This window comes from Acomys minous (assembly GCF_964271855.1).
Source record: "Acomys minous genome assembly, chromosome: 5".
NCBI classification, from domain to species: Eukaryota; Metazoa; Chordata; class Mammalia; order Rodentia; family Muridae; genus Acomys; species Acomys minous.
Genome location: NC_140494.1, coordinates 97695234 through 97706196, shown reverse-complemented (window position 1 = coordinate 97706196; position 10963 = coordinate 97695234). Strand labels below are relative to the sequence as shown.

Sequence of the window (10963 nt, the reverse complement as noted above, 5' to 3'; positions counted from 1 at the left end):
CTCTGTGTGATATTTCTATGTTCTGTTTTTCATTATTTAATATTAGTGAACATTATCTTGTTTTGTTCCTTCATTTTTTTTTTCTTTCTTGGAGATAGGAACTTACTTTGTAGCCCAGGCTATTACTGAGCTCTCAGAAATCCTCCTGCCTCCGACCCAGATTTTATTTCCATTTCATTTTATTCTGCTCTACTTTATCTCATTCTGCTTGAACACAAACTCTGTCAAAGTAGACTTCTCATCTGCTTTGATTACCAGTAAATCTTATTATTTGAAAAAAGCCTGGCAATATAAAAGGAAGTATGTATCTTGCCAATTCTTCCCCTAGTCTAAAGCCCAGCCCTAGCAAATAGATTCCTGTGCTCCAAATACACACAATAGTTTTCCTGGTGCTGTTTTCGGGGAGCAGGGTTTCCCTTTGTATCTCATCTTTGCCAACGTCATGTTCCCCTAACGCTTAGCTCATTTCATTGCCTCACGTGTTTCCCCATTGAAAGAAAGCAAGATGAGAACATCGTGTGTCCCAAACACCTCGCCAAGAGAGATAACAGGCACTTAGCAAATGTTTATTGGGATCACTTGGGAAGCTGGTAGAGCTACAGACTCTTGGCCCTAACTCCAGATCAACTTAACCACAATCTCTACTGCACAGTCTCCAGGAAGATCATTTTCATGTTAAAATCAGAGGAACACTGCTTGAGTGGTGGTGATACACAGCCTCAAATTAATAAAGGCCTTGTAGTGATCCACAAGGGAAGGCAGATGTGCTAAACAAAAGGGTGTGGCCCTGGGATCCAGGAAAACCTGCTTGTAAATAATACTTAATAGGCACAGCAGCGCATGCCTGTTATCCCAGCTTGTGGGAAGTGGAGACAAGAGGATTAGGAGGTTCAAGATCATCTATACTTGGCTGGAGAGATGGCTCAGAGGTTAAGAGCACTGTCTACTCTTCATAAAGGTCCTGAGTTCAATTCCCAGAAACCATATGGTGGCTCACAACCATCTACAGTGAGATCCTCTTCTGGTGCACAGGTATCACATGCAAAACACTGTATACATAATAAATAAATCTTTAAATCTTAAAAAAAAAAAAAAAGATCATCCACAGTTATACAGCAAGTTAGAGGCTACCCTGTGTTGTGTGATACCCTGACTCAAAAATTAAGGAGAAGCCGGGCGTGGTGGCGCACGCCTTTAATCCCAGCACTTGGGAGGGAGAGGCAGGCGGATCCCTGTGAGTTCAAGGTCAGCCTGGTCTACAACAAAGTGAGTCCAGGACAGCCAAGGCTACAGAGAGACCCTGTCTCAAAAAACTGGAAAAAAAAATTAAGGAGAAAAGAAGAAAAAGAAAAAGAAAAAGAAAGAAGAGGAAGAGAAGGAGGAGAAAGATTATGATGATGATTGTAGACCAGGCTGGCTTCAAACTCACAGCCATCTGCCTGCCTCTGCCTCCCAAGTGCTGGGATTAAAGGCATGTGCCACCACGCCCGGCGGTTTGTATGTTTTAAAGATTTATTTATTTGCCGGGCATCGTGGCGCATGCCTTTAATGCCAGCACTTGGCAGGCAGAGGCAAGCGGATCTCTGTGAGTTCGAGGACAGCCTAGTCTACAAAGCAAGTCCAGGACAGCCAGGGCTACACAGAGAAACCTTGTCTCGAAAAACCAAAAAAAAAAAAAAAAAAAAAAAAATATATATATATATATATATATATATATATATATATATATATATTTTTTTTTAATGTATGTGAGTGCTCTGCTTGCATATATGCCTATATGCCAGAAGAGGGTATTAGATCACATTACAGAAGGTTGTGACCCACTAGGTGGCTGCTGGGCATTGAACTCTGGGCCTCTTTCCAGATAGTGCTCTTAACTGCTCAGCCATCTCTCCAGTCCATCCCTACCCAACCACCCCTGTCTCTGTTGGACTCTGGCCCAAAATGTTGAACCCTGGGGGTCCAATTCAGGAAGGGGGTCACCACAAGAGACCACTCAAGTCACACCAGCTGAGAGGTATAGGTAAAATGTACTACTGACACGTCAAAGGTCCCAATTGTTGATGTGTCAGGGTCCCTTAGCACTTGGAGGCGAAGGACCCCAAGTAGCTGTTACAGGCTAGTTTTAAAGGCAAAAAACCACAAAGCAGGTGGGGTTGCTTATCAAGTTAAACCATATGGACATTAGAACATCTGGCCTGAGGGAACCTTTTGTGAGGACATCTGATATCTGCAAATTTGCATATAACTATTCTGGGAATGAGGGTGGAACTCTTGAGGTCAGCAGTTCCGAGAACTGGGAGAGGTTCTCAGGCCACTGGGCAAGCAAAGTTGGACAAGCAAACAACCATCTTATATTTTATAATTTTACAGTTTCTCATCTCCACCTCACACAAGGTTTTAAAATAAGAAATGTGAAAGGCCTGCTACATTTTAGACATTTAACAAATTATAGTATTGGGGCTGGAGAGATGGCTTAGAGGTTAAGAGCACTGCCTGTTCTCCCAAAGGTTCTGAGTTCAATTTGCACCAACCATATGGTGGCTCATAACCATCTATAATGAGATCCGGTGCCCTCTTCTGGCCTGCAAGCACACATGCAGGTGAAACACTGTAAACAAATACATCTTAAATTAATAAAATAAAATAAAAGCTGGGCATGATGGCGCATGCCTTTAATCCCAGCATTTGGGAGGCAGAGGCAGGAGGATCTCTGTGAGTTCAAGGCCAGCCTGGTCTACAAAGAGACTCCAGGACAACCAGAGCTGTTACACAATAATCCTAGAGCATCTGGATTCCAGATCTGGTATTACTGACAGTTTACTATGTCACAAAGCCACAGTAGAAAAGAACTTCCAGATTCTATGAATTTTACAGCTTAGTGGGGATATACATACCTATATCTTCTTATTATGTTGGGTCTTGAGTGTTTTTTTATGCTGGACTACATGAGGCCATTTTCATGCAAACATATAATATATTGAACGTATTTCCCTCCCATAAAAGGCTCCTTTCCCTTTTTTGCCCTCCTGCCTCCGTAATACTGAGGTCACCCAGATCGCAAGATCCCCAAAAAGACCACCAGGACTCGATACCAACGCAACATACACGGGGTCCTGTAATATGGGCTCAGAGCTTCGGATCACAATCCTTCCTGATGCAGAGGGATAGAAGAGTGACCCTGAGCTCCAAGGGCAATGGGCTTATAAAGAGAAGGGGGGTTGTGGTACCCAGGAATGTTGATCTTTAGGTAGGTTGGGTGGGGGCTGGATCTTCAGGGAAATTGTAGGTGCCAGGAGTGTTGACCTTCAGGCAGGTTGGGTAGAGGCTAAGGCTGGAGGAGAAGTCTTTTTATCTTGGAGGAACACTGGGAGCTAATTGTATGTAATCATAATTGCTCTGGTGGAGTTTCTGGGGACTCCTGGCAGGTGTCATTCCCAGAACATAGGGAGCAGGGTCACCTAGGGGACAAATTCTCATACAGACCATCATTAATTGCAGAATATACATTACATATAGAATATGGCATTAATTTTGCCCTTACAGTCCCTCCTCTGACAGGTTCATTGAAGACCCAATCATGGGTCTTCCTGAAACTTATTCCTCTGAGTTGGTCTCTCATGACTGTTAGCTGGATGGCACCCAATCTTTGCTTGATATAAGGGAGGACACAAAGCATGACTGATTTAAACAGAACTAAGAGTCTATTTTTTTTTTTTAGCCATTTGTGCCTTGTGCCAAAGAGTTGCCCTTGACTTAACATTTCAGCCTTTAAAGTGAGAAAACAGGTGAAGTCATTCTCTTCTGTAACTTCTTCCTGCTGACATTAGGGACACTGTTATCAGGGTCTAGAAAGAATGAAAAGCTAGTCAAAGGCTAATGGAACACTTATCAAAAGCATCTGTTTAGGTGATCCCGTTGAATAAACAGGGAGTAGTTATATCTGCACGACTGGTTTACATCAGCTTCCAGCAGGTCCAGATCTCAGCAGCTCTGGATGGAGTCTGTTAGCCAAGTAAAAATCTGCTGAGACAAATACAGACTAGGGACAGAAGTTAAAATTGTGTCTATAAGACAGCTGCAGTAGGCTTATGCCTTTGATAACCAGTAAAAGTATGAACATTATTTTCTCAGTCCAGAAGACTTGTTGTATAGATTGGACAGACTCGTTTTTTTAGCATAAGGAGAAGCACCCGTAAGTCTAGATTCAGAATACAACCAAAGGGAAATTAAAATCTTGAGCTTGGGACTGATTAACAAGTAGCCAGAACTCTACCAGCTTATCATAACTATTGATCTCATTTTAAATCTGCAACTTGTATTTGTGTACCTTAAAACTTTTCTTAAGATCTTTTAACTTTTATAACTTATGCTTACTGACATTTAAACATTTTCTTAGAGCCTCAAATATTAAAGTTTCTCAGACTCTCAAACACTTGCATTGATCAACTTGAAACACTTTCTTATAGACAACCTTAAAACACCTTTAAATGCTTTCTCAAACCCTCAAATACTTTAGACTCGCCTAACTTAAACTTTCAGATCCTCAGACGTTATATAAACTACACCTTTTTTTTTTCCATCCAGTTATTTACTAAGAGACACAGGCAGTTGGGTTACACTAAAAACTGGTTTCCATTTAACATGAAGCCTGTGAGCAAGGCAAGCCTGTTTGTCCTTTTAAATAAGATAAGAGACCTATCACCTGGTAGTTTTGACTAGCTAATGAATTGACTATTGTACTGAAAGTGGATCTAATTGTCCTCTAGCTGTCAAGCTACCATTAGCTCAGCCATCAACCTAATCAGAGACCTGAGAAGGGTAAATTGTAACCTAGACAATTTTATGTACCAATCAAAATGACCGAGATGACTAGCCATATCCTGGTACCTAGACAGTTGTCTCAGTTGTCTCTTGTGGTAATAACATGGTACCATGGGCAGAGACAGTCTGGCCATCAGGCCCAGAGGCACAGAAGATGAGAGACTGTTTCTGTGGAAGGAGAACACAGAAGAGATTGCCCTCACCTTGTATTCAGCAACATGAGACAATGACTTTCAGGGGGATGTCCAGTTTGTCCACAGTTAGGCTGATCCAGGGAGCAGTTTTGCTCAGTGGCTGGAGACCACAATCCAGAGTTGGAGTCATCTGCCATGCCAAATCTTCTCGGAGGCCTTGAGGATTACTGCTAGAAAGTAGGATTCTCTGTCATAATTAGTTTAAATATATTTAGTGCCACATTCAGCAGATCTCCGATAAGCTTGAGGACCAGCATATCTGTGCTCAATCCTTGTCTGTCTTTAGCTATCTGCTCTAAACTACATTTTACAAACATAAAACAGAATGTTACAATCTATAATCTGCAGATAAGTGCTAGAGGACCACATCTGTCTAATTTTTAGTATATCTGAATTGCTTGTTTTTAGCTATATGTTGGCTTATTATTTTAGTAAATACCAGTGATTAACTGAACTAGTACCTAACAAAACCAAAAGCTTTAATTATCCTGAACAGTTTGTGATAGTAGTTTTTAAAAAGGAATGGAACTGCACATAGCATTTTAAGAATTACATAGGCAGCCAGAGGTGGTGTTACACACCTTTAATCCCAGCACTCAGGAGGCAGAGGCAGGTGGATCACTGTGCGTTTGAGGCAACCTGGTCTTCAAAGCGAGTCTAGGACAGCCAAGGCTACACAGAGAAACCCTATCTCAAAAAACAAACAAATGAAATAGAACAAAACAAAAGAGAAAAAGAAAAAGAAAAAAGAATCACATAGGTACAATGTCTTAAAAGAGTTGATACATAATATATTGTAATCTTTTTTTTTCTTTACTTTTTTTTTTTATCAATATACAAAGATTTGAACAACCAAAAACCATCTATCCCACCTATGGAATGAGGCAACATTCTCTTGGAATTGTTTCATTAACTAGCAGGCAACTGATTCACTGATATAGCTGACCATAAACTACATTACTTATTAGTACAACTTTAAATCTATTTCTGAAGTAATATCAAAGCAAAACTTTTAATCATAGATACAATTCATTGATGGACTGGCCATCTGCTGACTCTGCCACATTTTATCATTAAGACTGAGCCAGCGTAAAGGATAGAGGTTGCTCTTGGTGCTGAGCAAGGCAACTGAATGAGGTTGGCAGCCTTCAATAGAGAGGCTTGAGTCTCCCACAACCAAACTGTCTGCCAGCCTTGTGACTACCCTAAGCCAAGATGGTAGAGAGGCTATGGCAAGACATCTTCCAGCCATTTTATCACTGAATCAACATGACGGCCAGCCACGTGGTATTAGAGGCTGTGTTAGAGGATCTCTGGAAGACCATTGGTGGACCACTGAGCCCCACCCCTTTTTTTTGTCTTTCTTTTTTTTTCTTTTGGGCTTTTTGTTTGTTTGTTTGTTTTGTTTTTTGAGACAGGGTTTCTCTGTGTAGCCTTGGCTGTCCTGGACTCGCTTTGTAGACCAGGCTGGCCTTGAACTCACAGCGATCCGCCTGCCTCTGCCTCCCGAGTGCTGGGATTAAAGGCATGTGCCACCACGCCCGGCTTCCTTTTGGGTTTTTGAAACAGAGTTTCTCTGTGTAATAGCCCTGGCTGTCCTGGACTCACTTTGTAGACCAGGCTGGCCTTGAAATTGCATTGATCCACTTGTCTCTGCCTCCAGTGTTGTGCTGGGATTAAAGGCATGTGCCACCACTATGACCGGCATAATTTCAATTCTTTTTGGATGAGAAAAATTCACCCTGGCACTCCTGGATGCAATTTGTAGACCAGGCTGGCCTCAAACTCACAGAGATCTGCCTGCCTCTGCCTCCTTAAGTGCTGGAATTAAAGACATGAGCCACCATGCCCAGCTAAACTCCATTTTCTTTATCCATTTCTCTGTTGATGGACAACTAGGTTGTGGACAATGCTGCAATAAAGATGGTATGCAAGTATCTCTGTGATATTATTTGGGTAAATTCCAAGGGGTGGCATATCTTATGGTAAATCTATTGTTAAATGAGTTTGGTTTTTGTTTTGAAGGTAAAGGGCTCTAGCAAGCCCAAGCATGGCAAGCACTGGAGGCAAGTCTTCCGCATCCCCTTCCCTATCCTTTCCTAACCTTTAGATTACATTCTGAAAACTAGCCTCCAAGGTCTTTCCCTTTACCTGGCTACCAACTCATTTCTGAAAATAAACAATCAAAATTCATTATTTGGCTACACTGGCTAACCTGCCCAATCAAGACTTACCAACTCACCCTAGCACAGACATCCCCTTTTCTTTTTGTTTGTTTGTTTGTTTTAAGATTTATTTATTTATTATGTATACAGTGTTCTGCCTGCATGCACACCCGCAGGCCAGAAGAGGGCATCACATGACATTACAGATGGTTGTGAATCACCATGTGGTTGCTGGGAATTGAATTCAGAACCTTTGGAAGAGCATGTGGTGCTCTAAACCATTGAGCCATCTCTCCAGCCCCCCTTTTCTTCTTAAAAACTTATTCATGAAAAAACAAAACAAACAACAACAACAAACAAACAAACAAAGGAAACACCTGGTGCTTTTTGCCTGATCCAAAGACAGACCCACCAGGAGCGGGGCCCATGCCAGTAATCCGAGCACTCAGGAGGCAGAGACAGGCAGATCTCTGCGAATTCAAGGCCAGCCTGGTCTACAAAGCAAGTCCAGGACAGCCAAGGCTACACAGAGAAATCGAGTCTCAAGAAAACAAATAAACAAATAAACAAAAGACAGACCCACCCCACCCCTGAATCTTGAGGAGGCCATACCCCTTATGGAAGGGTCTCCTTTTTATCCACTTCTCTGCTAACAGCTTTCTGAATGAAGAAAAGAAATAGAAAAGAAAGGACAGGACAGAACTGTTCCTAAGTATGGTGGAGGAGAAAGTTTATTATAGAGATATGGGAGAGCATAGGCAGAGACAGACACCAGGCAGAGTTGTCATGACCCTGAATCATTTGGACAGAAGGGGAGGGGAAGGGAGAAGAGAACCAAATACAACGGCCAGAAGGACAAAGGTACAAACAAACAAACAAACAAACAGAGGGGGGGTGGGCGGGAGAGGGACAGGAGATCAGGTAACCAAAATGTCTGGATTAAACAGGAAAAAGTCTCCAGGGGAAGTTAGGCCAGCTCCTGGGCCAGAGAGTTTATAGTAGCCCTATGTGTTAGTGTGTTTGTGGGGGCGGGGGTAGGGAGGGTAAGGGAGTGGGTGGGGCAGGTAGGTAATGCCAGCCACACCCTTAACTCTTAGGTACTGAAGGATTCTGGGAGAACCTGGAGATCAGGTCTACTTTGATATGTTAAATAGGCACTTCAGCCTTTTGTTCCCCAGTTTGAAGTTGGTTGCCTGGAAGTCACGGGGTAGCCTAGACTGTTATTGAACTTGAAGTGTTATACCCTAGAAAAAAACATCTCCAAGACTGTCTGATTAAAGCAAGCTGTATTTAGAAGCACACAAGGCACTGGCCAGAAGACTGCACCTCCTTAAGTTGGGGTTTCAGAGAGCAGCTTTTCACTGGCTTTTGAGGTTACTTTTATGGGGAATGGTTAGGCTGGGTAGAAAACAGCTTCTGAGATAATTGGCTGTTAGCACCTGGCCCGAGAGCGAGAGAGGCGGGGACTCAGGGCTCAAGGCTACCCTTGAGTGCACGAAGACATCATGTGGAAGGGAGCCATCACAAGTGTGCAGGAGTTTAGCAAGGCAAAAGGGTGGGTAGACATCATGGGGTTACAAGTTCAGAATAGACCGAAAACCTGGCCTTAGGAAACAGAATCATATTCTTATAAGGTATGGAGACTTAGTAACATTGTATGACAATGTGGCTCCTGTTCTGGTTTCACAGAAGAGTCCTTCCAACTCAGCCTTCCAAGTGCTGGGATGGGTGAAAGTGTGCCAACATACCCAGCATCCTTGTGTGAGAGGTTCAGACATTGCTAACAGTCAAGTACAGTTACTGGTGGGCATCAGCCAATCCAAGTTGGAGTCACATAACAGGATGCTCCTGGTTCCAGAAAGACTGGGTGTAGAAAAGATCTGAGCCTATCAGCTTGTGGCCCCTGTGATTGCTTCTTAGTACATCCAATCAGATTAGAAGATAGCACACCCTCTTAGAAGTCCCCAGTTCCCTATAAAAAGGCCCACATGCCTTTGACCAGTGTTGATGCCATTTTGAATGAGTTGAATGACCTTAGCGTGCTGGAATTCTCTGCAGAATAAACACTCTTTGTTGTTTGCGTACTACTTGAGACCAGGGAGTTTTCTTCAGCTAGTTCTAGACCCCAACAGGAGCTTTCAGGACTATCACCTAAATTTAAAACATGAAGCTAGATGTGGTGGTGCACACTTTTAATCCCAACATTCAGGGAGGCAGAGGCAGGGAGATCTCTGTGAGTTCGAGGCCAGCCTGGTCTACAAAGAGAGTCCAACATAGCCAAGTATACACAGAGAAACCCTGTCTCAAACAAACAAACAAACAAACAAAAACAAAACGAAAGCCTTGAGGGATTTTCTGGAGGATACTGATATTTATTTGGGAATAGCATTACAACTGAAATAGCAGAACATTGCAATGAGAATATGCATGCTGAAAATTGTAGTTGTATTCAAGTCTATGGAGACAAGCCCCCCACCCTGTCCTTTTTTTTTTGAGACAAAGTATTGTTCTGCGACCACTCCCCTCACAAGGCTGGCCTAGAATTTATTGCAAACCCCTGCCTCAGCCTCTCAAATGCTGAGCTTACAAGCATGCAGTAACATATCTGGATAAATGCATTACTTTTACTGTTTTTGTTTTGTTTTGTTTTTCGAGACAGGGTTTCTCTGTAGCCTTGGCTGTCCTAGACTCGCTTTGTAGACCAGGCTGGCCTTGAACTCACAGCGATCCACCGGCCTCTGCCGCCCGAGTGAGGGATTAAAGGCCTGTGCCACCACGCCCGGGTAATGCATTACTTTTAAAGATAGAAATGGAAAGGATTACGTTGTATATATTGAAACAACAATCCTTGGTCATAGTGACTAATAACAAGAATGACACCTTAATGCCAGCACTGGGCATGTCGAGGCAGAAATATTCTTCTAGTTCCAGGCCATCTTAGTCTCCATATCAAGTTGCAAGCCAGCTATGGCTACGTAATTAACCCGATTGGGGAAAAAATGTGTGAGTCTGAGGTTGAGCCAGCATTTGCTGAACATAAGCACTTTTGTCTAAAATTCCAGTGTGTAAGAACATTCTCTTCATAACATTTCACATTATTTTAATGTTTGTTTTGTATCGGTGTTTTTTCTTTTGGTTTTTCTCTCTCTCTCTTTCTTTCTTTCTTTCTCTCTCTTTCTTTCTTTCTTTCTTCTTGATTTATTATGTATGCAATGTATATCCTGCATGTGTGCCTGCCGCCATAAGAGGGCACCAGATCTCATTCTAGATGGTTGTGAGCCACTGTGTGGTAGCTGGAAATTGAACTCAGGACCTTTGGGAGAGCAACCAGTGCTCCTAACCTCTGAGGCACCTCCCCAGCTCCTGTTTTTGTTTTGTTTTGTTCAAAACAGGTTTCTCTGTGTAACCTTGACTGTCCTGGACTCGCTTTGTAGACGAGGCTGGCCTCGAACTCACAGCGTCCGCCTGGGTCTGCCTTCCAAGTGATGGGGTTAAAGGCGTGCGCCACCACGCCCAGTCTTTAATTATAGAAAGCTCCAAATAATCAAGGAGACCCCCATTTTATTGTTTTCATCATTTGTTCTTAAAATATTCCATAAAGCCCAGCATTGCTGTGTAGGTAGATTGAAGAGACTAACAGGACAGCAAAATAGCAAGAAGAGGTTTGACCAGGAGGCGCAGGGCTTGAAGCCTGGACCTAGACACCCAGAATGAGCCTGGACTCTCGGGTCCGGCCAACTACAATTCCCAAGCTCCCTGGCCACGCCCCTCCTGAATGGC

At 42.9% G+C, this 10963-nt stretch overlaps 1 protein-coding gene across 1 annotated transcript in view; it reads right to left on the bottom strand.

Moving 5' to 3' along the window:
- FEZ1 (fasciculation and elongation protein zeta 1) overlaps positions 1-10963 on the bottom strand; it is a 123215-nt gene that overhangs the window by 75789 nt on the left and 36463 nt on the right. The window lies entirely within an intron of this gene.